Source organism: Argiope bruennichi, chromosome X1 (genome assembly GCF_947563725.1).
Source record: "Argiope bruennichi chromosome X1, qqArgBrue1.1, whole genome shotgun sequence".
NCBI lineage: Eukaryota > Metazoa > Arthropoda > Arachnida > Araneae > Araneidae > Argiope > Argiope bruennichi.
Genome location: NC_079162.1, coordinates 120,000,092 through 120,027,819, shown reverse-complemented (window position 1 = coordinate 120,027,819; position 27,728 = coordinate 120,000,092). Strand labels below are relative to the sequence as shown.

Genomic DNA, 27,728 nt, shown 5'->3' with positions numbered 1-27,728 from the left:
AATTGGAGTTACTCTAATTTGAGTTACATCAACGTTTTAGGAATTAATGATAAATGTTACTTAAATTTATTATTAGATTACTTTTTAAAAATTAGTTTGCCTTGATGTATTAGTTATAAGTTTACACATCAATCTTCCTACAAAAAAAAAGTCCTTATTTAGTGTCATAAGATAATGTTATCAAATCAGGAGACCGAAATGTGACAGCGAAATTAACTGAATTTTAAATACCACTAATACGATTTTTAAAGAGTAGAGGACCATTTGCATTAATTAATCAATTATTATCAAGTTATAATTCTAATATATTATAAAAAATTTAACATTTTTTTTTTATTTATAATAAAAAAAAGAGAAATGCAATTGACATAATTAATTCCAATTTCTATTTCATTATACATGACTGAACACAGTTCTGTGCATTTTACAAGAAAGAAAATTCCAACAGTAAATCCATTACAAATTATTTTTCTAGCCATGGAAGTATTTTATTGACGAAATAATTTTGAAATGCATTAAAGCAAAAAACAAAAAAAGGGGCTATTTTGATCTTCAACCATTTACTATTTTCGAAACCAACTTAATAAGTGTTATAACAATAGTTGTTTTTTTTTTTCAATCTATAGAATACTATACATTTTATCCATGATCCAGTATTACAAAGTATGCTTTATTCAAATAATTCTATTCTGTGGGACTGTGAAGGATGTTAAGAACTTATTTCGCATTTCAAAAAGACAAATGTATTTTGATTGCTGTGGATTTTAGAATGCATCTTTAACTGATGGAAATTCAAAATAATCATCACCTTGCCATTGTTACATTTAACTGCCATTCATGTAATTATAGCATTTACAATTTTTCTTTCTGATATTAAAAAAATTCCAATAAATCCTTTTACTGTATTCAAACATCAGAAGTGGAAGTGTATGAATTTGAAAATAACACTACATAAGTGTTATTTTCATCTACATAAGATACAAATTAAAAGTTGGTAAAAACTGCACTGCAAAATATCTGTTCAGGCAACTTTTAAAATTCCAAGTACAAATCCATTCATTAAGTATGATGCTTTTATACTACTAAATAAGCATCAGTTTGAAAAAAAAAAAAATTAACATGTTATATCTTAGGTACATTTTAGAATTTGATACCTACATTTAAAAAAAAAAAAAAGGTAGTTTGTAAATTTTTAAGTGAATAAAAATTTAAGTGGTTAAGATAATTTTTGTTGTATTTTTTAAAAATAAATGAAGCTAGGAGGTGGCAGTGAAAAAACCATAACAGTTTCAAAATAAAGTATTTCCCACATGAAGAAGAGATTTATTTTCCATCAACATTATGTTATTACAAAAATTATATATAGTTTAAAGACATGGTCATTTTGTGTATTAAATAAAAAAAAAAGTCTTCTACAATGTAAAACCAAACAAACACACTGCAGCTTAAATTAATACTAAGTAATTGTTTAATAGCATATTTAGAAATTCGTTTCATGTAATGAAACTGTCTATTTATGAGACTTTCACACAGAAATATGGTAAAGTATTAAGAACGATAGAAAAATAATAAATATGACCATTAAAATTTAGTTGATTTCTTTCCATAAAATATTGGAAAATAACAAAAATTACAATGAGAAAAAAAAAATGTTTCATTGGTGGAAGAAACCTCGGATAACATGCGCAGCCAAAGAAGATATGTGACATACTTCAAAAGAATCGACCCCACTGAAGGCGATTACAAAACGATCAGTGATATCTAAAACAATATAAGCCGATGTTATGATTCTAAAGTTAATTATATTTTTATTTATTATGGTGCCTAATTCCATCAAATGAAAAAGAATCTGATAGTTATCAGAAATATCCTAATCTTATGATACAATAGATCGTTTCTGCATTCGCCTGCAGAAGCTCCGAAGTTAAACTGAGCAGCAACCTACAGAAGAAAAGAAAACAAAAGAATGTACAATATTTGCCATTTTTATATAAAATATCTAAAATTTTTGATATGAGAGTATTAAAATTGAACTGGTATTCTAAGGTTTAAAAAAATACTAACAAAATTAATTTCTACAAAATAATTAAGCTACAGTTAACAAACTTTTACTCGATTAATTTTCTATATTAGATAGAAAACTAAATAAGTTTCATACATAAATCTCATCACTTCCCATGAGCTTTGGAAGCTTAGGAGTAGATTCCTGTTACACAAAATGAGTGGAATGTTTTCTAGGACTTCTTTATGATATATAATTGTCCATACATATATTAGCAATGCATAATCTATTTAATACCAGCTACTCGAATGAGATAGATCTGTGCCAGAACAGCTTGTTAACAGAAATTTGTAGACGCTCAATAAATAAAAATTTCTTTAAACATGCGATACACCAATTCTACGTCAGCAATGAATTGTTTAGTTCAGAAAATTTTCAAGTAAATAAGGAAACTAAATAACTTAATTAAACCTAACAATAAAGAATATAAATCGTTTCTCATCACAATGTTTATTAATAATAACACCGAATTTGAGAACACTTATGTACATTGGTTATTTTCAGAGTAGGCAATTGCATATGTTATCAAATTCAGCCAATATAATTTGCAAGAAAATTCTCCCAATAAAAAAATTGAAATTCAGTATTAATCCGAATTTTATTTCTTCCTGGTAACTTCTGCAAAGGTTATTAAATAGAAATGATGTTATTCACAATTTTAAAATATCAAATTTCTGATATGAAGCTTCTTTTTTTTTTTCACGTAAGAGACAAATTAAAAAACTTTTTAAAATATTTCTATGCATAATTTGTAATGATATTTTTCATTAATGTATTGAAATTTACAGATTAATCACTTTCATCAAATCGAGATTTTTCTTCTTTTTATAAATGATATAAAGTTACCCCATGCATTTTTTAAAATTTTATATTAGCTTTTTTCAGCTAACTTAAAAATTATTTGAAATAATTAATTGAAGTAATTAATGTATAAATTAATCGTATTAGTTTGATAGTTGAATCTTTGGGTGCTAACGGCAGCTATTATCTCTATTAACAATAAAATCGAATGTGTATGTGGCTGTTTTAATACAACAGCCAAGACCAATGAATTTAGAATAACAAATTTTCAACAAAAAGTAATTTTGAAGCGATGAAATTGGCATTTAAAATTTCAATTAGATTTAAACATAGTGTTTTAAGTCAAGAATTTTACTTCAAAACATTGAAAAGAGTGCTAGTCCAAATAACCATAGAATAGAAATGAAGAAAACATAAGCATTTCAACTCAAAAAATAATACCATAGATCCATCCCAGTCTGTAGTATTAACAATTTTTGGAACAATCTTTTCCGAATCTATCAAGGTTTGATTTACTCAACAAAACTTGCATCTGTTTATGGATAAGTCAAAACAAGAACATCAAATGTTTTCTTTTTCTCATCTAACTACAACATATAGAAATGATCTACTATGCAAAAAGTGCAATGAAAAATACATCAGAGATACATATGTGTAATGAACTTACACTTTTATGGTTGCCACTGAAATCTGGAAGAAATATTGCATATTTTTTCCCTATATGTAATTCAAGATATATATAAAAAAAAGAGGCAATAGCACATATATGCTAGTTATAATGCAATATGATTTTAAGAAGTGGAAAGGGCTACGAAAAGGAGCAAAAGTTTAACATTATTCAAAATAATAGCATATTAAAAGAAGGTTTATATTTATATATATATAAAAGGAAAATTTCTCTTTATTTAGCCTAAATCTTAGCAAGACAAAATTTACATATTACGGGATGGGGATATTGATCACTCTCGTACTCTTTAACTGTAAGTCACACAAAATTAAAGAATTCGGTGAAATAAAACAAAACATCTTTATGTTATCATGATACAAATCATTTAATAATTAACGAGAAAAAAAAACATTACAAAGCAAGATTTTTTTTTTATTTATTCATTTTTGCTAATTCATTTATCTGGGCATCAATTTCTGCGGATTCTTCAAAAATTAGTATCATGGAGCTAACCCTTAACAAATAAGATAAGAAATTTTTGTATGGATTAATGAATATTTTTTAACTATTGCACTTTCAGTGAACATATGTGAAAATATGTATATTTACAAGGCACAATTTATAATTCTAAATTTCCAATCATTAGTTTGATTCATCTTGCAAAGATTAAAAGACAGCATTTGACATATGTGATGATTTCCATAGATAAAATGCTGTCATAATTCCGATTAAATATCTATTACCATATATTCAAAAAAATTTCATGAATTAAACTGCAATTTTTTCCTTAATTAGGTTTGATTAAAGATTAACAACAGACAGCAATTCATCTATAAGATATTGTAAACAAAACAATAACAATAAAAACCCTGTAAAACAATTTTTGAGAAAATATGACTGTTGTTTACTATGATAAAACAAACGTTATTTTCCATAGTTGTTGATTGTCTAAAAGTTGTTTTCACCTATCGGTTTAGATCTGGAACTTGCCTTTTTTTTTTATGTCATCCTTTCAAACCGATTTCTTTGGCCAATATTGTGCATGATTCATGAACTTTTAGCAGCTTACTGTTCTCATGATTATTACTTCCGCTTTTGTTCACATAATTACTGGGAGATTATTAGCTATTACCTATATTTTCAAAACTTCTGAAAATAATATGATTTTTTAACTAATATAACAATTCTGGAAACAAATAGCAGTAAATTTAGTTCCTTATCCCAGGATTTTAGTTTATTCCCAGTTCAATTAGTTTGGCCACAATACTCAAGGAAATTAATTCACAAGGCTGTGTTTTAGCTGTTAGTTTTACAGCATTTTCTTTATCAATCTATACACAGTTAACAGTCATATTTTATCCATTTGAAACCATGTTGTGTTATGATTCTACATTCAATATAAAAGTCTAATTATAAATGAAGTAAATTACATTGTATAAATGAAGTAAATTACATTCTGTTAAAATACTGATTCGTCTGGCATAAGTTGATTGTGATGATTGTTTAACAAATTGGGGGTTTTCGACTACATGATTAGAAACATGATATTTGGATTAAAATATTCAGACAAAATAGGTCTCAAATAATCTAAATTGCAGCTGTGAAAAAACTATTCTCAATGCTATCCTTTTGCAATCAAATTTTGATTCACTAAGTGATGAATAGAACTAGAACTTAGCACACAGTTTTAAGTGCAGAGATGTGTTTTAGAGTTCAGTTAGAAAAATATTAGAATAAGAGTTAATATTTCAATATGAAACATGCTTATTTTTGTAATAAAAATTCAACCGAGCTCAGATAATGCAGTACAAAAGGCTTTCCCAGAAAAGTTTTTCATATGGCTTGATTAATAGCTTATATTATATATTAAATAGTAGTGGACTTTCATTAGAAATCAAAAAAATTCTCATGTAAAAAAAGAGTTTTAAAAAGAAATTATTTAATTGGCAAAATCCATAATGATAAAATTGCTTTCTTTGAAAGAAAATGATAAGTGAAAACCTACAGAGAAAAAATAATTTGATATAGACTTTACAATACAATATTTTGTTAAGTTAAAATAGATTAATAGCATAAAAGGTTATTTGTTTTATAGAAATATTTCATTTAGAACTTCTTTTCCCTTATATTTTAAATTCAGTTTCTTACCGTGTTGTTTGTTAAAGTGCTCAAAATATTCTAAATAAAAATTTTCTAAATATTCCTCAAAATTGTTTCATGAAATCAAGAAATATGCTTTGTTTAATAATTTTGAGATTATAGTACTTATTAACTTAAGAGTTCAATAAGTAACAAATTATTAAGAAGACAGAGGAACAAATATAAACATGATCTCCAAAAAACCTATGAAAAGAAGATACTCAAGTACTAGTAGAATTTAAAAATTAAAAACATTTTTTGTTTTGAAATACAAATAATTTTTTTTTTTTTTTTTAAAGAAAACAACCTTTTTGTTGCTGACTGAACTGGTAAAGAAAATTACAGTAGATATAATTTCCCAAATAGTTTCAAATACAAATTCTTATATGATAAATGAAGAAAGGAAAGATTGTTTCTTTCTTAATTCTGATTCAATCCAAAGTTTTAAAATCAATTTAAAATTCAATTATAAATTAGAACAAAAGTGTAAACGACAAACATGAAAAGGATTATTTGCTGAATATTAGTCAATCATACAAGATATTTCAACCAGTGAAAATCTACTTTAAAGTCAACATGAAAAGATGTACCGAGTCAAACATAGATCATGGAACTAGCATTTCAGAATAGGAAGTACTTTTGAGTATGAATTTCTTAAGGACGTCTGTGATTCACTGTTTGGTGAATATAGCAGAGAATTCGGCCAGTAAAAATGTAAAGTGAATGAGCGAAAGTCTATTTGTTGTTTTAACATAGAGAATAACAAAGTGCTAATAAATTGGCAAGTCAAGAGTAACAGACATTACAAATATGGACTTATATAAATGAAAAGATACAAGTTAGTGAGAGTTAAAAGTTGATTCAATTCACCAAAAAATTTTAAGAGTAAAGAAAAATCTCAGTTCGAATTCTAAAAAAAAAATAACTTGATTTTAATAAATTTAAATAAAAAAATTTGTTCCTATCATAGATATAAATGGAAAATACAGAAAATTTTAGTTAAAATGGTACACTAAAAAACTTTAGTTAATAGTTTATGTTCCAATAGCAACATTCAAAATTTGCAGTATTAGAATTCCTGGACACCAGCATTATTATCTTTTATTACTATTTTGTATTCAGATAATTTATGCAATAATTTCAAGTTTCATTATTTGAAATAATTTTTATAGTCATTTTTTGAACCTGCATTAACATTAGTAACTTCAAATATATAATCTAAACCCTTTCCTAACAATTTTATTAGAATTTTGAAATAGTTTCTTTTAAACCACTTAATAAAATTTGTATTTTTAGATGGTTAAACATTACAAGAATTTTCACTGAAAGACAATATAAATGTTTTTAAAGTGATGATATTGCCATGATATGCAAATAGAACTGGTTTAAATTTCTATGATATGAAAAACAGAAAAATATTAAAATAAATGGCCTTAATATTCAATTTCTCTTTTAATTGGGAATATAATTTGCTATTATGTTTTCATAAAAAGATGCAACTTAAATGTACTAGTCTAAGCCACAAAAGATAAGCAATGCATCTTTACAAAAATTGACCTGTTTTCATAAATAAGTCAATTTAAAAATATGCAATAATATTATAATATATTATATAATTTATATACATTACAACTAATTTTGGCGAATCAATATCATTTGCTAAGATTTTGCTCAAAATTATCTTAAACACAAAGGAATTCTGTAATCATTGAAAACAATGCAGTTATTAATTTTCTTGCAATCTTTCTCAAAATTTTAATACTGTTACTAAATATTGCTAAATGTCTGGACACAATTTTATACAACAAAATTTGCACAAAAAACAAAATTCTTGTTTTAACAACTTACTTAATAAATGATTAAAAAACCTACTTTTCCATTCTTATATCCTTGTTCTATAGCCTCCTCTATTAGCACATGATGTAGTTTATTATCTCCTTGATGGTGTAAGGTATTTTGAATATCACGTTTTAATTCCAATTTAGTATTGTGGTTTCTAAAAATTTTTAATACACCAATTTTTTCACATATATAACTTGATAAGAACTTGTCAGCTAAAGATCATATTTTCTTGGTCCATGAAGTAATAAACATTAGAATCTGCCATTCAATCTACAAAGAAAATAAACACAAAGACACAAGATCAAAAGATAAATTTTGAAAGATATAATATGATAATTATTCAATACATCATTTATACGATACATCCCTAAATAATTCAATATTACAAGTTGATAACTTTTATAGAAATTTTTTTATCAGAATTAAAAAGCTGTACCTGAACATAAACACATTTTTTTTAAAAAATGAAGCAGGATACTTTCACTTTTCGTCAAGCGATAAAGCTGCCAAAAATTATACAACTGACGTCAAACGGAATTATTCCTGCAGGTAACCTTTTACTGCCATACTAGAATTAGAAAATCTTAGAACTAGCATTTATTAATACTTTTTTTTATGTGTATGCCAATAAAATCTGCTTGGTGAGATTAGCGCCAGTGAAACGGATAACTACCAGAATCAGTATATCTTTTGCCAAAAGTAACAATAAAAAGTCACCTTAATCATTATTACTTTAAATTTTAAAAATAAAGCAGTTACATGATTTTCCTCATTTTAACACTTTTAAAATCTGAACATACTTCATTTTTAACTCCAAATAGTAAATGTTTCATTTAAAAAATTACAGTAGATAGGAAGAAAGGAACAATTTGACAAAGAATATGCAATCTTTCTTTTAGCGTGTAAAAACTTACAGTGCCAGCAAATAAAAAAATACCCAAGAACATTTTAGAAATCTAAGACTATTCAGCACTTAAATAGTATTATTACAACATCAGTAAAACAAAGATATTGAGCAGTGGTTCACAATAACATGTCTCAATATGTATTATCAAACAATATTATATAATTCAGCCGCTTGAATTACATGGATTTTAAAATCTTAAAATATTATAATGTACAGTAACACACTAAAACATGCATAATACCACTTGTTTAATACTTGCTGTAATCTTTCTGAGAACTTTTCTTAATCGACGCTTAAATTCTACATTTCATCTTCATTAAACAAACATTTTTTCAAAATAAATAATCGTCGAAATAGTAAAACATCACTGAATATCCCAGGTATAATCTACGTTATGTTGAAACCTAGGGAAAAGTGAAAAAAAAAAATTACCAGCATCTATGAAAAATAAAAATCTTCAAGTAACAAGTTTTCTGAAGAAAATATGCATATGAATAAAAATCAATATATAATTTTATATATAAAATATCACAAACCACCATTAAGAAACCTTTTATAATGAAATTAATTTTGCGATGGGTTGGACAACTAAAATCTTCAAAATGCTAACATTGCAAACTTTTGTAACTTTTTTTTAATTCATTTTTTGAGCAAAGCATAAGAAATATTTATTATCTCCTCTAAAAAATATTAAAATTCCTTTTCCGAAAGATTACCCATAAAAAGTAAACATAAATGCCCCGTTAAACTCGCTTTTACCAAATGAAAATACTGAAAAGGGTAAAAGTATTTTATAAGAATATTAGAAGTCGTTTGATTAGATTTCTACAAAACTGAATGAATGAAATTTAAACCAAAAATGGGCAAATTTTTCCAACGGTGTGCATTAAAAAAAATTTGATAAAGAGAGAATTACATTATTGGTCGATTACAAATTCCGTTTTCACATTATTGAGCTATATCAGTCAACTTTCTGAATTAAAGCTGAACCAAACCACATAACGTTTTAATTTGAAACTGTTTTGGATGTTACTGGTTGAAAACCTTACGAAAAATAAAAGGTAGCAAAAAGATTCTGCTCAAAGTAATTAAAAATTCATATAAAAGTACCTTGATCAATATTAAATAGCTGCAAATCAGTAACGCACCTCCAAATAAGTGTTTCGATTTGTTAGTTTGGTTAGCGTCAATGCGGACTGCGGATTCGTGTTGATGCCAGAAACTAAAACTATGAAGCAGAATCTAGAATAAATAAAACGGAAATTTTTCTTTTTCTGAACTCCCCAGAAATCTAAAATAGCGAATAGATTTATTTGCTATTTTCATCAAAAGTATTCCGAAACACAAGGAATGTTTTGAATCAATTTGTTAAGTAATAAATTTTTAATTTGCTAAAAACTGTAATTAAATTGAGCATGTATTGTATTGCACCCCAGAGATGACAAATATTTTACGAACAGTTATTATGCAACCAATACCAAAAAGTCACAAATATTAGCTACTAGCCGCCCTTGGCGACCAGCTGGTTCGCCAATCTTAATGTTCGTTTAAATTTTAATAATTAAATATTTTACGCAATTCCTGCTTTAATAGATTCTTCATCAAAATATTTTAAAACTTCATATTTTGATAGTCATATAATTCATTCATAATATTATAAAGACCTTCAGTCATAACGTAATATGTATTCTATGTTCACCAGGAGAAGGCATTTCGATCTGCCTTCTTGGAGGTAGAGTTCATTTCAGCGCGGGGAAGACGTGTAAACTCCCCCACTCTTGTTTATGAGACAACCCTAAATGCGCGCCAAACAGCGAATGTTTACGCTTTATCACTTACTTTTATCGTCTGCTAGAAGTCGTTCTTCTAGCTAATTATTAATAAATAATATATATTTAATTTCAAAACTTCTTTTTTCAAAGCAAACAACTGCAAAATGTCTTTAAAAGGGCGAACTATTCACTCGAAAGAGAGAAATATAATAAACAACGTTACTAAATTTTGTGAAGATGAGGCTAGAGCTGGAACACTTTTGTTTCCCCTTTTCCAAGCCCAAAAACGTGCTGCTTCAGCGACTGGTGTTTCACTTAGAACAATTAAGTGAATTAAAAATGAAGATATTTCTACAAATGAACAATTATCTACGCCGGAGAAACATCGAAAGCTTCCCGAGACTCGAAATGCAATATTGGACAATTTTGATCAGTGTGTTCTTCGAAATATTGTGAATGAGTTTTATGCAAACAACAAAATTCCGTCTTTATCTCGATTGCTTCCCGTGGTGAAGGAAAGAATAAATTTTCCTTGGAAAAGAGGAACTCTATGGAAATATCTCCACACTGCAGGTTTTCAGTACAAACGTTGCAGAAACCAGAGACAGATCTTAATTGAAAGATCGCACATTGTAGCCTGGAGATTTCGTTTTCTTAGGGAAATGAAAAAATCCCGAGAAGCAAAGAGAAACATAGTTTATATAGATGAAACGTGGTTGGACAGCAATCTTTCATTCGAGAAATGTTGGAGAGATGAAAAAATTGGCGCTGCCATCAAAGATAGCTCAGGTCATTGTCTGATTGTGGTTCATGCTGGATCAGAATCTGGTTTCGTTCCAAATGCCGGATTAATATTTAAAGCTGGATCTGCAACTGGAGATTATCACGGGCAGATGAACTCTGATAATTTAAAAAAATGAATAGTTGAGAAGCTTCTACCTAATATTCCAACGAATTCAGAAATAGTTATGGATAATGCAACTTATCACACAAAAGTGATGGATCCCGTTCCCACAAAAAGCTCAAAAAAGGATAAAATGTGTGCCTGGTTGGAAAAAAAGCAAATCCCGTATGATAAAAAAATGCGAAAAGTTCAGTTACTTGAACTGATTGCTGCAAATGCAAGTGGCGAAAAAAAAATGTTTCATTGACGAAATTCTAAAAGAACAAGGTCATGATGTTTTGGGACTTCCCCCATACCACTGTGACTTAAACCCAATAGAATTAATTTGGGCGGATGTTAAACGTTACTTGCGAGAGAGAAATGCGACTGCCGACATGAGTTTTCAACGTCTTGAAAGTCTTGCTTCGGAAGCCATGATAAATATTAGAAATCTGAGATGGGAAAAACATTGCAAACATATAGAACACATTGAAAAAAAGTATTGGGAAACTGACGGCATTGTCGAAGAAGTCGTGGAAAACATTTCTTTCAACATCAATTCGGATTCTGATAGCGAGAGCAATTTTAGTGATGATGACACTGATAATAGTTATGACGATGGACATTAATTCTAATTCCTACAGTTTTCATTTCCTTTGTTAAGAATGTCTTGGTTATTTTTAATTAGAAACATTTGAATAAAATTTAATCAGTTCAAGCAGTATGAATAAATGCCTAGTTGATGTTTTATTTATTAGTAAGTTCTAATATTACAAAGGTAATGCAATTTTTTTAAATTCTATTTTTATTCATGAAATAATTTAAATCAGGATTCTTCATTATAACTAGATTCTGAATTATGTCTCATTAAAAAAAATAACTGTAACTTATTTATCAAATTTAAGAAAAATATATTTTAAACCAAATTTATATTTTTTGCAACTTTTAATAAATTTTATAAATGGAAATGTCAACTTCAGCAACAAAATTTCAGTGTTGAAAATACTAAGTATTGTATATCATTTTAAAATTAGAACTATCTATTTTTAATAGTGCACAGATTAAACATGAAATAATAAATTGTTTTATAAAATATGGTAGCATTGATAAAATTGATGTCTATCTCTTTTTAGAAATTTTCCTTGATAATTTGATATGCAGTAATGAAAAAAATTTTAAAATATTTTCCAATTTTAAAAGAAGTGGTTAGTGTTATTTCTATTTACATTACAGACAGCATATGCCAAGCTAATATAAAATAAATATCCTTATGGCTAGATTTTATTTATTTATTTTGATCAGCTGAAAACAAAGATTTTATTCAGCATTGTTTTCAGCTAGAAAAAGACAACAAATTAAGACTAAAATCTCTTAAAAGATGTACATTTTGTGTGGTATGTTGAATGTCAGTCAATAACTCATCAATTGTCTCACTGAAATGATAATATAAAAAAGGATAAAAGCTAACGATCGCCAGTTGGCAACCTTTCTTGACACTCATCAATTTCTCCTTCCGAAATCATCGAAATAGTATCGTCTGATCCTACGTGATGAGGGCGGAGCCAAGTGCCAATTTCTGGTGAACGAACAATATCTCTCTAATTTTCTGTTAGCTCCCGTAAAATTTATGCTTTAAATTAAAGTGGAAAGAATTAATCTGCAATTAATATAATAATATTTTTTACTGAAACAAAGCATTTTTTTTATAATATGATTACTTATAACAGAGTCACTGAGGGTTTAAACTTTATGGGCGCTAAAGAATATCTTTTTTAATTTATGTAATATCTCAAGAATTTGTCAACAAAATTTTCTCAGATTAATCATGAACAGATCGATTAATTAACAATATTTAATTTTAAATGCATGAAACAATAAGAAAATAAAATGAATCGTTAAAACTACTTAAAAAACGATGTACTTAAAACTATAAGCATATACAAAAAATATATAACTAACATAAATACAATTTAATTACAAAAGCATGCAACCAACCTAAAAATAATTTAAATCAAGAACCATCCGTTGATAATATTGTCAACAATCAGAACACAATGCGCATGCGTGAATTTTCAACGCCAGTTACGGTAACGCAAATACGTGAATTTTTCTACGCCAGTTGGGGTAACGCTATGCAGATTAGACATTTTTAATTTCCTTTATTCTGTGTTATTTTAATTCAAAAGTACTTCAGAATGAATCTGAAAGATCGATTAATTAATAATGTTTAATTTTAAATGCATCAAACATTAAGAAAATGAACAGAATCGTTTGAAATAATCGACCGAAAAATGTTAACCCTAGCCTCATTACTGTTGGGGAAAAAACTGAAGCCTTACTAATTTGGTGGTGGGGAAAATGGAAGATTTTTTGGTGGGAAAGTTAGTTTTAAATTAATAATTCAAATTCTAATTAAAAATGCAAAAAAGGGACCCCAGGTGCACATTCCCGACCTCTAAGGTATACATGTACCAAATTTGGTAGCTGTAGGTCAAATGGCCTGGCCTGTAGAGCGTCAACACACACACACACACACACACACACACACACACACACACACACACACATTGAGCTTTATATAAGTATAGATAAATACTTTTCAAAGGGACGTGTGATTCAAATCCTTGATATGATTGTACTGGTGATATTTCGATTACAGGTCTTGGATCACGATAGAACCAATCGATACGATCTATCCAATTGAAGCTATCGAACAAGAATTTCTTCATGCACAAGGAGAGTCCCCTACACTCTGTTGCACGTTTCAGGAAAAGACCTACCACAAATAGTTGGGCCGCGGTGGCCTGGAGGTAAGGGTTTCCACCGCAGAAATATCGGCCGAGGGGTTTCAGGTTCGAGATCCGATTCCACTGCAGAACCATCGTGTAAGAGGGCCCGGTGCACGTTAAATCTGTCGGGGCCAAACATCCTCCCGCTAGTGTGGTGCAGAAGGTTGGAAGGTAGTCTGCAATCTCAAATGTCGTCCTCATCATCTAACCGCGGTTCAAAATTACGAGGTCTGTCCCAAAATAGCCCTAGTGTTGCTCTAAAACAGGGCATTAAAATAACTAAGCTAAACTAAACTAAACCCGCAAATAGTCGAGGCGGCACTTACTGACCACATGCAGAGAGTTTCCCATTTCACAAAGAGGTAGACCAAAGCTCTCCTAAAACCATGCCTGATACTGACTATCGCTTGAAGCACTAAGTGTCTTGTTTCACTGTTCGAAAAGAAGATGTTTCTCGCACCCAAGTTTCCACATAAAAATATTTATTTGCTTTTTTAAGAAGTTCAGCAGATTTCAAGTATGACATCCTAAAATGGATATAAACACCATAATTAGTATGATACATTTAATATTTTTCCTTGATTGAAAAGATTTGATATTGAAATAATTAAATTATTCCGGGACCGGTTCGCATGAGAACCCCGCTGCTCTGAAAGATTGTTTAGTTTTTTTAAAAAACACAATTATTGTTTATTTTTAAGCTCTTTTAAAAATAAATGATGTTTTAAATAAATTGCCAATGATAAATGTTCCTTCATAAATTTTAAAAAATGTAAATACTTTTTTAAATGTATAACATAAAATCTAAATGCCGGCATTATATATATATATATATCATAAATATTACGGTTGGCAATGTGGGAAAGAAAAATGTTTCGTTTATTAAAATTTTTTGGAAATGGGAATTTGACGGGGAAAAAACTTCAATAATGTTCCCATTAAAAATTAAGTGTGAAACACGATTCGTCAGACCATATTACTTTCTTCCACTTCAATCGACCAGCTTTTGTGAATATGACACCACTGTAGACGACGTTTACCATTAACATCTATGTCAAGTGCCTTGGGAATTACTGCTCTGCCATAAATGCTCTGTTTATGAAGGTACCTTCTAACTGTAATCACTAACACTGGAGAATCCAGATGGGGATTGATCTCTGCGGTCAGTTGTGGCAGTTGTTCCCTTTTTAGACATTACAATCCCCTTCAATACCAGTCGGTCTCTTTCACTGAGCTTCTTTTTCCACCCACTATTTTGCTTTGCCGTGCTGTATGTATGATGTCATGACTTTAGACACCGTGCCTCTAGAAACGCCTAAAAGTTGGGATGTTTCAGTCACACTTTTTCCAGCTAGACGGGCTCCTACAATTTGGCCTGTTTGAAAATCTGAGAGGTCCGACATTTTACGCTTTTGAAAAAAAAATCAAAGAATTGCAGAATTTCAATAAAGTTATCATATCCTACCAAAATATATACATATTGTTATTTAAAAAAAAAATTGTGCCATTATTATATTTTAATGCTTACGAAGCGCATTGAAAATGTCACTTTTATTTACAGGTGTTTCCATTATATTGATAACCACCTGTAACTTGTAGTCACTATTCCGATAACTGTATTTTTTCTCAGTTTTAGATTTTTAGGATCACCAAGCTCTATCAAAAAAATCTGTCTATTGTTTTTGCTTCTTCGTTTATGCTTCTTCATCAATTGCTTAAAAAGAATGAAAAGAGTTTCATATAAAAAAGAGACCATTCGTTCATTTGTCTGAAATTTTTAAAGAAATGGTTGAAGAATATTAGCAATATAAGAGAACGAGCAAATTTCAGCCACAATCAATTTATCATGACATGCATTTATTATATTATCACTCGTGGTAGACCCAGGCATAGTTTTTGATTGAAATCTATGTATTTCTCTATGTGTGAAAAACTTTTAGAGCACTGAAATTTTCTATCCGGCGGATAGAACAAAACTTCAATGGAAATTTAGAAGAATCTGTAACTTGTAGGAAATCGGTATGTCTAACTGAATTATAAATATTTTATACATTACTCTTAGCCACTACTTTCCATCCAGTAGACTTATGTCCACGCTGGAACGCTCCATGGATTATGTGCAGTCCTCATATACCTAGATTCTTTTTCACAATACCTTTACAGTCATTTTCACACGAAAGTTCTCCTTCGACATGTTTAAAAATTTTTTAATTTATATTTGGTCCATCCGTGCTGATTCGTAAATGTAACTATACGTCCATACTTGATATAATTTCTTTAAAATTCTCAAACATTTCTTGATCATAGATATGCTTTAAAAATATCAAATTCCAATATCTTGTGGAGACTGTGTTGGGTTGATTCATACTGTAGAAGCCGATGATGGCTCTACAAATGATAATGAAAATGAAGTAATGATTGCTGTGTAGCTAATGAAAATGATGCTAAAAATTGTAGTGTAGCTATAAAATGCGGTTTATTGGACTATGAGAAGGGGCATGGAGTCACCCCGCTGCCAACAGTACAGCATCGCTTTCGGTGTTTCAGTGGGTCATGACCCGCGCAGTTAGGAAAGAGAGCAACCCTAGAATGGGAGCTCGCCAATTTGGCGAGTTGGTAGCAACGTATTGAACACACACTAATTTTCTGCAATAAATTTATTTGGAATTTTTGTATAGGGCTGTTCAAAGCTTCCGCAAAGTATATTACAATTTTTTTTATAGTTTAAAAGATTAATAAGTGATTGCTAAAAAAATGAATCATAAAAAATAATGGTCCACAATTTTGTAGGACTCACATTTTTTTGGCTATTTCCCTATTAGTAAACGTATGTGAAAGTATTACCGATATATCACTGAATAGATTATAGGACATATATTACACAGCAATATTTGAAGCCTATAAAAATTCAGAAGACCAAACCAGGACTATCTGTGAACAAGTCTCAGTCAACCACGGATGACGAATATCGTGTCGAAGGAGCCGCAGATCATCTTTTATTTTTTCTAAAATGTTAGATGTTGCTTCATTTTTGGAGCTATAGCTGCGATCTTTTATCCTTCCAAATGGCAAGAGAGATCGGCATTTTTTAAATAAAAAAAGGGGGGAGGGGAAGTACTAAGAAACTTAGCATTCCCTCTACTTTTCCGGTTTTTACGGAAATTTTTCAATTTCCCTGTTTTTTGGATGATTTCTACATTTCTGGCTCTGCCGGTGCTGTGTGAACCTTGTTCAATTCTTATTCCACAACGCCATGCAAATAGTTGATTATTGCAAATAATTTATTTTTTATAATTGAATTAGCTAATAAATACTCTATATAAATATGAAATTAATTACTGTGTTATTTTGATGAAAAATTAAAGAAATTTTGCTTGTCCCCGACTTTATTGAAAAATTTTTGCCGCCACCTCTGTGGTCAAAAGATTTTTGATGCACCTTTGTTATGAACGATTTTAACTTAAATCAGTGTTATAATTACTTAAGAAATTGTATTTTCGATTATTTCTTATTTTATAAGAATTAGCCTTTTTAAAATTATATTGATTATTTTCTTAATGTCAAAAATTTATGTATCATACTTAATTTAGTATTCTAAACAGAGCATAAACGTCATTTGAAATAACGATTGATTTGATTCAAAATCCAGCTGAGCTATGAGATAGTCTTATACTCTCTCTACCTAATTTAATAATTCAGTTAAATAATGAAAGTAATTCTCATATTTGGTTCCTGTATAGTATAAAAATTTTAATAAATCCGATGAGTAAAAGGCGTTAATATTGTCTATATTTATTTTCCTGTGAAGATTACTTACAAACTGAAAGCTATTCAAACTAAAATAATAATTCAATTGATAATATAATTTAATTAAATTTAATAACAAAAAAAGCGTATTATCTAAAAAATTCCTACCCCTGAAATATCCGATTTAGTCAGTGTCAATAAATGATTAATAAAAAAAAATTGTAAGAAAAAAGCATTTTTTTTTTAAACTTAAAAAGGTTAGATGTCTTTTTTTATATATTATGCACAAAATAAGTAAAAACATTCCTGATGGCAATCAGAATAAAAATAAGCACAAAATATCGTGTTATTTAACTTTTCTTTTTACTGGCTAATGTTTTATGAGTTTGCCTGAACGTTTCCTTCCGAGTTCAACCCTTCTGAGTTCCGACAGAATTAGTTGACGAAATGACATATCAATCGCTGCCAAGAGACTCGGAATTCCATTGAGTATATCTATTGAAAACCTGAAAACTCCTTAGACTAGTAATATGAATAGAGACGCTGAATTTTTGAGTAAATTTTTCTTAATTTTAAATTCGTAATTTCAAATTTTCACGTAAATTTTGCAATAAAATTTATGTAGTCTATCATTTTTGGTTTCATTTATAAATTTCAACAAAAATGTGAATTTTCAAGCATATGAATTTTTCTTTTACTTTGTACTGTTCTTAAAGAAATTCAAAACGAATTTGAAATGAAAGAAAATATGTAATTTTTTTTTATACAACACCGCAAGGGAAAAAAAAGGTCACGTTAGGATTTTGAATATTAATTAATGAAAATTTTGAGGAATTAAAATCAAAAAATTCTTTTATGCGAAGTTAGATTCATAAGATATTTGGAAATTATTTTGTGCAAATGGAAGGTTTTGAATTGTTATATCCTATACTTATAGCCAATAAAAATGTCTTAAAGTTCTTCCAAAAAGAAAAGAAAATTTATTACGTTATGATTTAAAATTAGACAGTTTCTTACCGGTTTAAAAAACTGTATACTTAAAACATAATTACTGTGCCAAAGGTCAAATTTTCTGAAATTTTTTTATAGAATACTGCTTTTCGAAAGATGAAAGAGGGAAAAAATTCGCTTAAAAATTCATTAATATCTTTTTAATATGAATTTAGTAATAATGAATGCTGCTAATCTAAAAGAAGAAAAGGTAATTGATTTTGGTTAGCCATAGATTTTTGGGATTCTACCTATTCTTTTCATAAAACTATTAATATTTTTTTATAATTTATTTAATGAAATCTCTTAGTAACATTTTGAGTAATTTTTTTTTAAGAGCAAAGTGTTTTCTTTTTAATTTTCTTCGATTCCCGAAATTATTTACCGATATTATTAATCTAATAATGAGGTGATTATTTTTAAACAGAATTTTTTTAACAGCTAGTTTAAAGATATTCTCAAAATCAGGTTAAGCTTGTTGAAATCCCATGGTTTTGAAAATTTGAGGTTTCTGAGAAATAGTTCTTTTATGTTTTTCAACACGTCACTCGCAACGTTTCAAAATGATACAAATGTTTTCGCATATTTTACAAATATCTATTTCTAATAATAAAATTAGGATTTATAAATAGTGTATTATTTATTATAACTTAACTTTATGAATTATTATTGAATAAGTGAAATGCCTTGAATTCATTCATTTAAAAATTAACGTTATACTCAAATGCAGTGTTTCCCAAAGTGTGGTACGCGTACCCCCAGGGTTACAATAAGAATTTGATTGGGGTACAACTGAGACAAAAGTCAACCCCAGGAAAATAACGTGACACTGTCCAAAATGAAAGAAGGCCCAATCATCTGTGGTCCACTGTCCCTCCCACTTGACCGAAATCGGAGAAACCTTTGATTTGAATTCATGACGACTTTTTATTTTGCCAGCCTTTATTAGGTCACACAACAGGAGAAGATATCGTTAATGTTATGAATAAATTTATGCAAGAGAACAAAATTGATTGGAATAAATGTGCTGGAATAAGCACAGATGGAGAAAAAGTATGGTGGGAATTAATAAAGGACTCGTTGCAAGAATTCGAAATGTTGCCCGAATGTCATATCCACACATCGTTGCGTACACAGAGAGGCTTTGGCAACACGTAAGATGCCCACTGAACTACAGAAAGTTCTAGATGAAAGCGTGAAAATTGTTAACTACATTAAAAGTCGTCTTTTGAATGCACGACTTTTTTCGCAAATATTTGAAGAAATAGGAAGTAGTCGTATCCAGCTTCTTTTTCATACCGATGTTCGTTGGCTATCTCGAGGAAAGGTTCTGAATAGATTGTTTGAACTTAGACATGAGCTTCAATGTTTCCTTAATGATAGATTTGAGTTGAGAAATTGTTTACATGACTGGAAATGGCTTTATAAACTAGCATATTTAGCAGATATATTCTCTGTTTTAAATTGCCTCAACTTATCGTTACAAGAAATTTCATTGTTTCACGTTCAAGATAAATTTATGGCAAAAGAGAGTTGGTAGCGGAGAAGTAGACTCGTTTCCTTCTCTTCGTGAGTTTATAACAAGTTCGACTACTAAAATTATGCTGATACTCTGAAATGCATAACACAGCATTTGGAGAGTTTGCAAGTGGGCTTGAAAAACTATTTCCCTGATTTAAACAAAAATATTGAATGGAGAAGATATCCGTTTAACATTGACACAACATCCATGCCAGAAGATTTGACGCATGCAGAAGAAGAGCAATTGTTGGAATTAGCTTCAGACGGATTTTTGAAAATTAAACATAGGGAGAGTACGTTTACATCATTCTGGTTACAAATGCAACATGTGTATCCGGTCTTAACAAAAAAAGTTCTGAAATACATCTTACCTTTTCCAACTTCATATTTATGTGAAGTTGCTTTTTCAGCATTTGTAGAGATTAAGTCGAAGAAAAGGAACAGACTTTTGGACGTGGAACCGCATCATCAGATTAAAATTAACAAACAGGGAACCAAATTAAGACAATCTGTCATCTCAGCACAAACAATTTCATCCTTCTCATTGATCCAAATAAATGTTACTTACAATATAACTTTTATTTATATTTTATAATAAATAATTTTATTTCTCTTTTCTTATTATTTTGTTTATATCACAGAAAAAGAAAAAATAAATATATTTTTGATTGTTATTAAAATGTATCAATTTTTTTTTTTTTTTTTTGACGAGGGGGTACTCAGCGTTACGAAAATTATAGAAGGGGTACGCATATATCAAAAGTTTGGGAAACACTGCTTCAATGAATTGAAATGTAACAAAATTCTCTAATAAAATTAAGGCAAATAAAATTATTTTCAAATTATGAACTTTGAAACAATTCTCTTTTAAAATTTAGCTTTCTAAAAATTATTTTTCACTTTTTCATATCTCTTTTTTGCTGCTGCACTCGTTGTTCCGGCACCATGTATCAAACATAAAATATTATAATTGCTTATAAACACTATGCAAAACAAAAATCTAATTCTTTTTCTAAATCTTTACAAGTTATTTCATGTTTTTAGATGCATTTCAATTTTATTAGGTATTATTATATGAATAACAGTACTATACTATTTAACATACTTTCCTACATCAAAATATGGCAATGACAGCAATTTTTACAGAATTTCAGTTCTCTATGAAGAATAATAAAAATTTCTTTGACTTATTTGATCGATATATATATATATATATATATATATATATATATATATATATATATATTTTAGTTTTCCACACAATTTACTAAAACAGATAACAATAACTGAAATTCAGTTTAAAATATCTGACTGAAATGCCGTACGTTTTTTTTTTTTTTTTTTTGAACCATTGTCTAGAAAATGAACTAAACATTTGTGTTAAGATTATCTGTAGTAGAGTTGCGCAATTTTGAAATATGAAATTTATCTTTAAAAAGTGGTTTCATACTCTCCTATACATTGGAAATGCTTAGAAGTATTAATAAACTTTTATTTCAGTTCCAAGTCAGTTCTTTATCTATTATATATATGCTGAAGGCTATTTCATCAAAGGGAGGATGAGACTTTAACAAATTACGATCTTTAAAACCTTTCACGATTTTACTGCATAGTATTTTGAAATCTCAGATTTATTTTTAAATATGAAATTATTAATGCTATTATATTTAATTATCATTATTTATATTAGAGAAATAATATATTAACTTTCGTGTTAAATTTTTTTAACTTCTAAAACTATAAAGTTTTGAGAGCCACAAACACAGCATCTAGTTGTGCCCAACATATACACGATACCAACTTATTGAAAAATTTCTCAAAAATTTATAATAGAAATTTTCTAAAAAATGTAAGATTTATTTTAACATTTAAAAATGGTAATTTGAAGAAATTTTGTTTTTCTAATTAATATTTTGTAATTAATAAAACTTCGTGATTTTTTAATGAGCTCTATATGCGTTTTCCTTATTAAAACTTTCTATGAGAAAATAATATACAATTCAAATAATAATGATATGTAGCTATTACTCACTGGTATGATAGATAGTTGAAGATAATAGACAGTCGAAAAGGGGGTAGCAACTCTTCTTCATCTTCTTTGATTTTCAAAAATTTCATTTTTATTTAATTCTTTTTTAAATCTTTTGTTTAGATGCTGAGATACATTAAATATTATCGGTAATTTCTTGAGACAACTCTTTTGCAAATTTATAGGCTGTAAACTGGTCCACAAATTAATAGGTTTATGCTGATTCTACAAAACTAATGATTTCATTTCTTTTTTATGTACCTTTCAAGCACTTTGTAGCAAAAAAAAAAACAAAAAAAAAACATAATGTTAACGTGTCAATTTATTTATTTGTATTACTATCAAAAATATTTTAAACAAAAAATTAGTTTATTGAAAAAAAAATAGTTAAATTAAACAATCTTAATGCGAACATGATATTTTTTTCCCCTTAGAAAGAAATTTACGGCACATTGAAAACGAAATTAATATTATAATAAAAACTTTAATTTTTTTAATGAACGAATTTTTATAAATGAAACAGTTTTCTTTACTACACTGCCAACCATATTACTGATGATGTATAAAAATTATTGATATATATCTTATGTCAATATTTAGATTTTCTGTTATACATTTAAAAAAGTATTCACATTTGGATGAATTTCTATGCATCATCCAATACGTATTTAAAAATCTATGAAATGAAATTTAAAGATGGCAAATTATTTGGAAATATCACTTTTATTCTTAAAAGGGCTATTAAGCCAATCGTTTGTTTAAAAACAACTGGGTAATTTTTGGAAGCAGTGGAATTCTCCCACTAACTGAGCACAGACAATTTAATTATTTGAATATCAAATAGTTTCAATCATGAAAAAATATTAAATGTATAACAGTAATTATGGCATTTATATCCATTTAAGGGATATCATATACGGAGTTTGTTTGAAGCATCGAATATTTGCGAAAACCTCTTTAACAAAATATATATGCTTCTGCAGAAGCTTAAGTGTGAAAGAAATCTGGTTTGTGCAAAATGAGATAAACAGATTATTGCTTCCAGTGATAGTCATTATCAGGCATGGTTTCGGAAGAGCTTTACCCTCTCTCTTTGTGAAATGGGAAACTCTCTGTATGTGACCAATAAGTTCCACAACAATAATTACGAGGGGGGGGGAAGGTCTTTTCCTGGAATATCCGTCAGTTTGTATAGGACTTTTCCTATGAATGACAGAATTGTTGTTCTTAGCTTTAATTGGACTGATCGTATAGATTGTTACTTTTTATCGTCTTCCACGACTTGTAATCGAAATATCATATCAAGGATTTGAATCACATCTCTCTTTGAAAAGTATTGATCACTCATAATTGCGATTTTTTGATATTTATTTCGTAGCAGTTCGTTCATTCATAATAACAGTTCGTAAAATATTTGCCATCCCTATTGCCTATCTTCTGCATGGAATACACATGACCACGTAAGTGACGGTTTCTTTCTTTCCGTTCCTTGTGCCTTCAATCCTTGGTCCTCGACCGTATGTTTTCTCGCAAGTGTTATTGATAGCTTTTCTCTTTAATTTGTATTGCTGACAGGTGAGGTTGCTTATCATTTCCTTTTTTGTAGATTTAAGAAAGTATCCCGCCTGACAAAAAGAATTCGGTATTCATTTTTTTTCACTGATTGATGATGCTATAGTTATGAACACAATCAAACAACTGAATATGGATACACATGAAAATAATTACTACTATGTTGTTCAAATAGAATGAAAACGAAGGTTCTGTGTTTTTATGTAGTGAAGAAAAATAAATAAATAATTCAGTTCATAAACTATCAAATTTTGTCTGCTGTTATGATCTTGAAAATCAAAACATATTTTGCTTTATTGAGCTTAAAGACATTGGTGATGTAATTTGAGGGGCCATTAGCTTTCAATAGACAGATAACACAATTTTAATAGGCTTTGCTTTATTCAACTTTAAAGTGTATTTCTCAGAAAATGTATTCCGTTTTTAAAGACAAAGAAGCTACAAAAAATACCATACTACTTTTGCTTTATTAAAATTAATTTTCTGTCATTTTCCATTAAAAAAATTTTAAATGCTTAGGTGATTTAAATACGACAAACTTTACTTATTTCGATTGTTTTAAATATATCCTATTTAAAGCAAACAACAATAAATTCTTCTTCTTCTAAAAGTACCCAATAGAATTATGATCGAAACGAAGCTTTATCGAATGATAATTATATTGAATGCGTTAATCATTCTATTTACCAAACAATTAAGTTAGATTTTTTTTATTAGTTTAGATAGTTGTATCACTGAAACCAAGACTTATAGCTAAAACATACATCCTGTTATGAACCGAAAATTCCATATTCTGTCAAATATATTATCTTCAAATTTCATATGTTTAGACATCTATTTGTTTTTAATTTATTACGATTTTTTTCCATAAAATATATTTAATGTATCAAAGATAATATGGTATTTCTCGGTAAAAAAGCATTATTGATTATGTGAATAGAATTTATTGGATTTAAAATATTTTTTTAAAAAAATTCCTCATAAAGGTTTATTGAAGTAAACAATGATTTTTTTCCTAAATAATGCATTACATAAAGTTCAGAAGAATCCTAGAAATTTATTATTTGACTGTTGCAAATATATATTCTTCATAAGATATCATAAAGATTCTTCATAGATTCTTCATAAAGCAAGGAATAATATTTTGAAAAAATGCTTGAGTTTGTTTTGCTTTTCAATGCTATTTATTTAAATACCAAAATGTCTGCCTTTGTACATAATTGAGTTTTTTTTTTGTTTTGTTTTTTGAGAAATGAAAAAAAATATAATTTTCAATAATTTAAAAGTAATATTTTGCAGAATCCCATGATCGAAGTAATATGCACAATGCACTTAAGCACATTTTTTTAAAAAATTCAATTCTTTTTGTATTATGGCTGGTTTAATTAAATGTTAAGATAATTTTACTCTTGCTAAAATGCTGCATTGGAAGTTACTGATATTAACATTTTCGATACCTTTTTAATTATAATAAATATTAGAAATGTTTGTTATTCTAAAATTTGATATATTTACAGTTTTAGTGTCTACATTTCAAAGATTATTTCAAATCTACCTTTCAGTTAGGTAATGAATTAAATTATTTTTTCCAATATTTAGAATAAATTACATCCTTTTATGGTATAATATTCTGACAGACCAAGTAGTACTGAAGGAAATATCCTATTTTCGTCATCGAAGCATTAATTATATCAAAATTTTAAAGTGAATTCAAATGTTGATGAAATTACATAGATAAAGAAGCTAAGTAAAAAGTATTTACTTCAAAATATATCATGACAAATTAATAAAAGTTTAATGTTTTTACAAATAAAGCAGTTGAAACATTCAAGCTAAACTTTCGCCTTCAACATATTTTCGAAATATTCCCTATAATATATTTGTAATACTTGAACGTTAAAAAAACAAATTAATTATTTTTATTTATAAGAAATATCTTCCTTTAAAAAAGAACATCCACTTAAAATAGAGATCCAATAAACGATAGCAGAGTAAAATAAGTTTATATTCTATTTCTGTAGACATATAACCATCTCTTCGTCTTTTTCTTTGCTTTAAATTTTTTAATTATTTATATAAATACTAATTTTGCATTAAATATGCGTTAAATTATATAGTTGGAAGATTAAATCAAATGTATTTCTGGAACGGTAATATGTTTAGTGATGTTAATTTAATCTGACAATAAATATTTTATTTTGATTGTTAAAAATTCCGAATATTGGTGATAAATTAAAATTGTTTGTCTTACATTTAGAAAATTAAAAAAATAAAATGTCCCATTTTCCGTCGAAGACCATATTTCGCAAACTGCTAAAATTGTTATACAATTATTCAATTTACATTATGGTATCTATATTAAGAACAATTTCTATAATCGAAATATTTATTGAATATCTAAAAAAATAGGGATTTTTATACAACAAGAATGTTGTTTAAATTTATAATTTGCAAATATTCATATCCTTCAAAAATTCATATTCACTTTGAAAAATGGGAGATATTTCCTCTTGATATACACTTGAGACACATTCATCAGTCTTACGAACTCTCTCCTTCTAATTTTTGTTACAAGTTTCTTGATGCCGATTTGCTTCATCCGGTTTCCTAAAATGAATAATTTCGGAGAGAAAACAGTTGTACAGCCTGAGTAAAAACTTTAAGGCCAGTAAAAATTTTTTTGAAAATGGAAACATATAAACTGAGAAATTAAAATACCATTTGATTGATAATTATTGAGCTTAAATAAAAGTAAAAAAAGTAGAAAAATTAATTTGCAAATATTTTATTATTAGAAAATATTACAGAACACACAGATGAATATTTGAGCCTTAGTAAAAACTTTAAGGCCAACATAGAAAATAACATATAAGAAAAAAATTAAAAATTCTTAGAAGGTTGTGTAGGAGCCATTTCTTCGAATTACTTCAAATATTCTTGTTTTCATGGATGAAACGAGTTTTTGACAAAGGGTGGTGTCGGTTTTATACCATTCATCTTCAATAGTAGATTTCAGCTCTGTTGTTGATGTAAAATGTCTCCCATTTGCATAAACTCTTCTTGCTAAGTCACCCCAAAGGTTCTCGATTGGGTTGCGGTCAGGTGATCTAGCTGGCCATTTCACAGTTTCAACATTGTTGACTTGGAACCAATTTTTTGTGCTGTTACTCGAATGGATCGATGCATTGTCTTGCTGATATTTCCAATTTTCTCCAGCAAGACATTCAGCATTTGGCAAAAGATGATTTGTTAGGACATTTTGGTATCCTTGTGAATTCGTTCTACCTGATATGAATGCGATTGAGCCCACACCATTGTAAGCAAAACAGCCCCAAGTCATGACAGACCCTCCACCTAATTGGCGCTTGGAGAATATTTCTTTTTCATTTCTTATATCATGCCAGTAGAAATTCCAACCATCTGGTTCATCCAAATTCCATTTTTTTTCGTCAGAAAAAATAATTTCTATCCATTGGTTGTCCCAGGTCATGACTTTATGGCCAAAGTGCAAACGCTCTACTTTGTGTCTCTGCAGTAACTGAGGCTTAGTCAATTTTGCTGTATAAGTGAACCTTCCAGACCTTCTAATTGTGTTATAAATCGTTTTTTGATTTACCTTTTAAACCTGTCGTCGGAATCAGTTTCCTGGTTGAGTACTTTCCAGTAGATGCAAGTTGGCAAACTCTCCTTTCATCACGCGAGGACAACGCTTTAGGTCTTCCCCCAGTATTCTTTTTACCATAATTGTCTTTCAATTTTAAAAAATTGTTGACTACAGTCTTTGATCTTCCTATCTTTATCGCAATAGCACGACTACTCATTCCTGTTGAAGACAAAGCTTCGATCTGTCCTCTTTCACGATCAGTTAACTTCTTACCCTTCGCCATCTTCATAAAGATCACCAATACTTCGAAGCAACGTATGACAAATACGAAAATTGCAGCGTTGTCACAAGCTAGTAGTTGCAATGGTAATTACACGATTATATTACATTTATTTTTTTTAAA

The 27,728-nt window shown here is 28.6% G+C and overlaps 1 long non-coding RNA gene across 1 annotated transcript; it reads right to left on the bottom strand.

The window, feature by feature from the left end:
- Window positions 1-1,351: 1,351 nt before the first annotated feature.
- LOC129959115 (uncharacterized) lies at window positions 1,352-9,613 on the bottom strand. Its single transcript, XR_008783402.1, has 4 exons — window positions 9,529-9,613; window positions 8,660-8,822; window positions 7,542-7,781; window positions 1,352-1,941 (listed from the first exon to the last, which is right to left on the bottom strand). It is a non-coding gene; the product is annotated as an uncharacterized LOC129959115 (long non-coding RNA).
- Window positions 9,614-27,728: the final 18,115 nt, after the last annotated feature.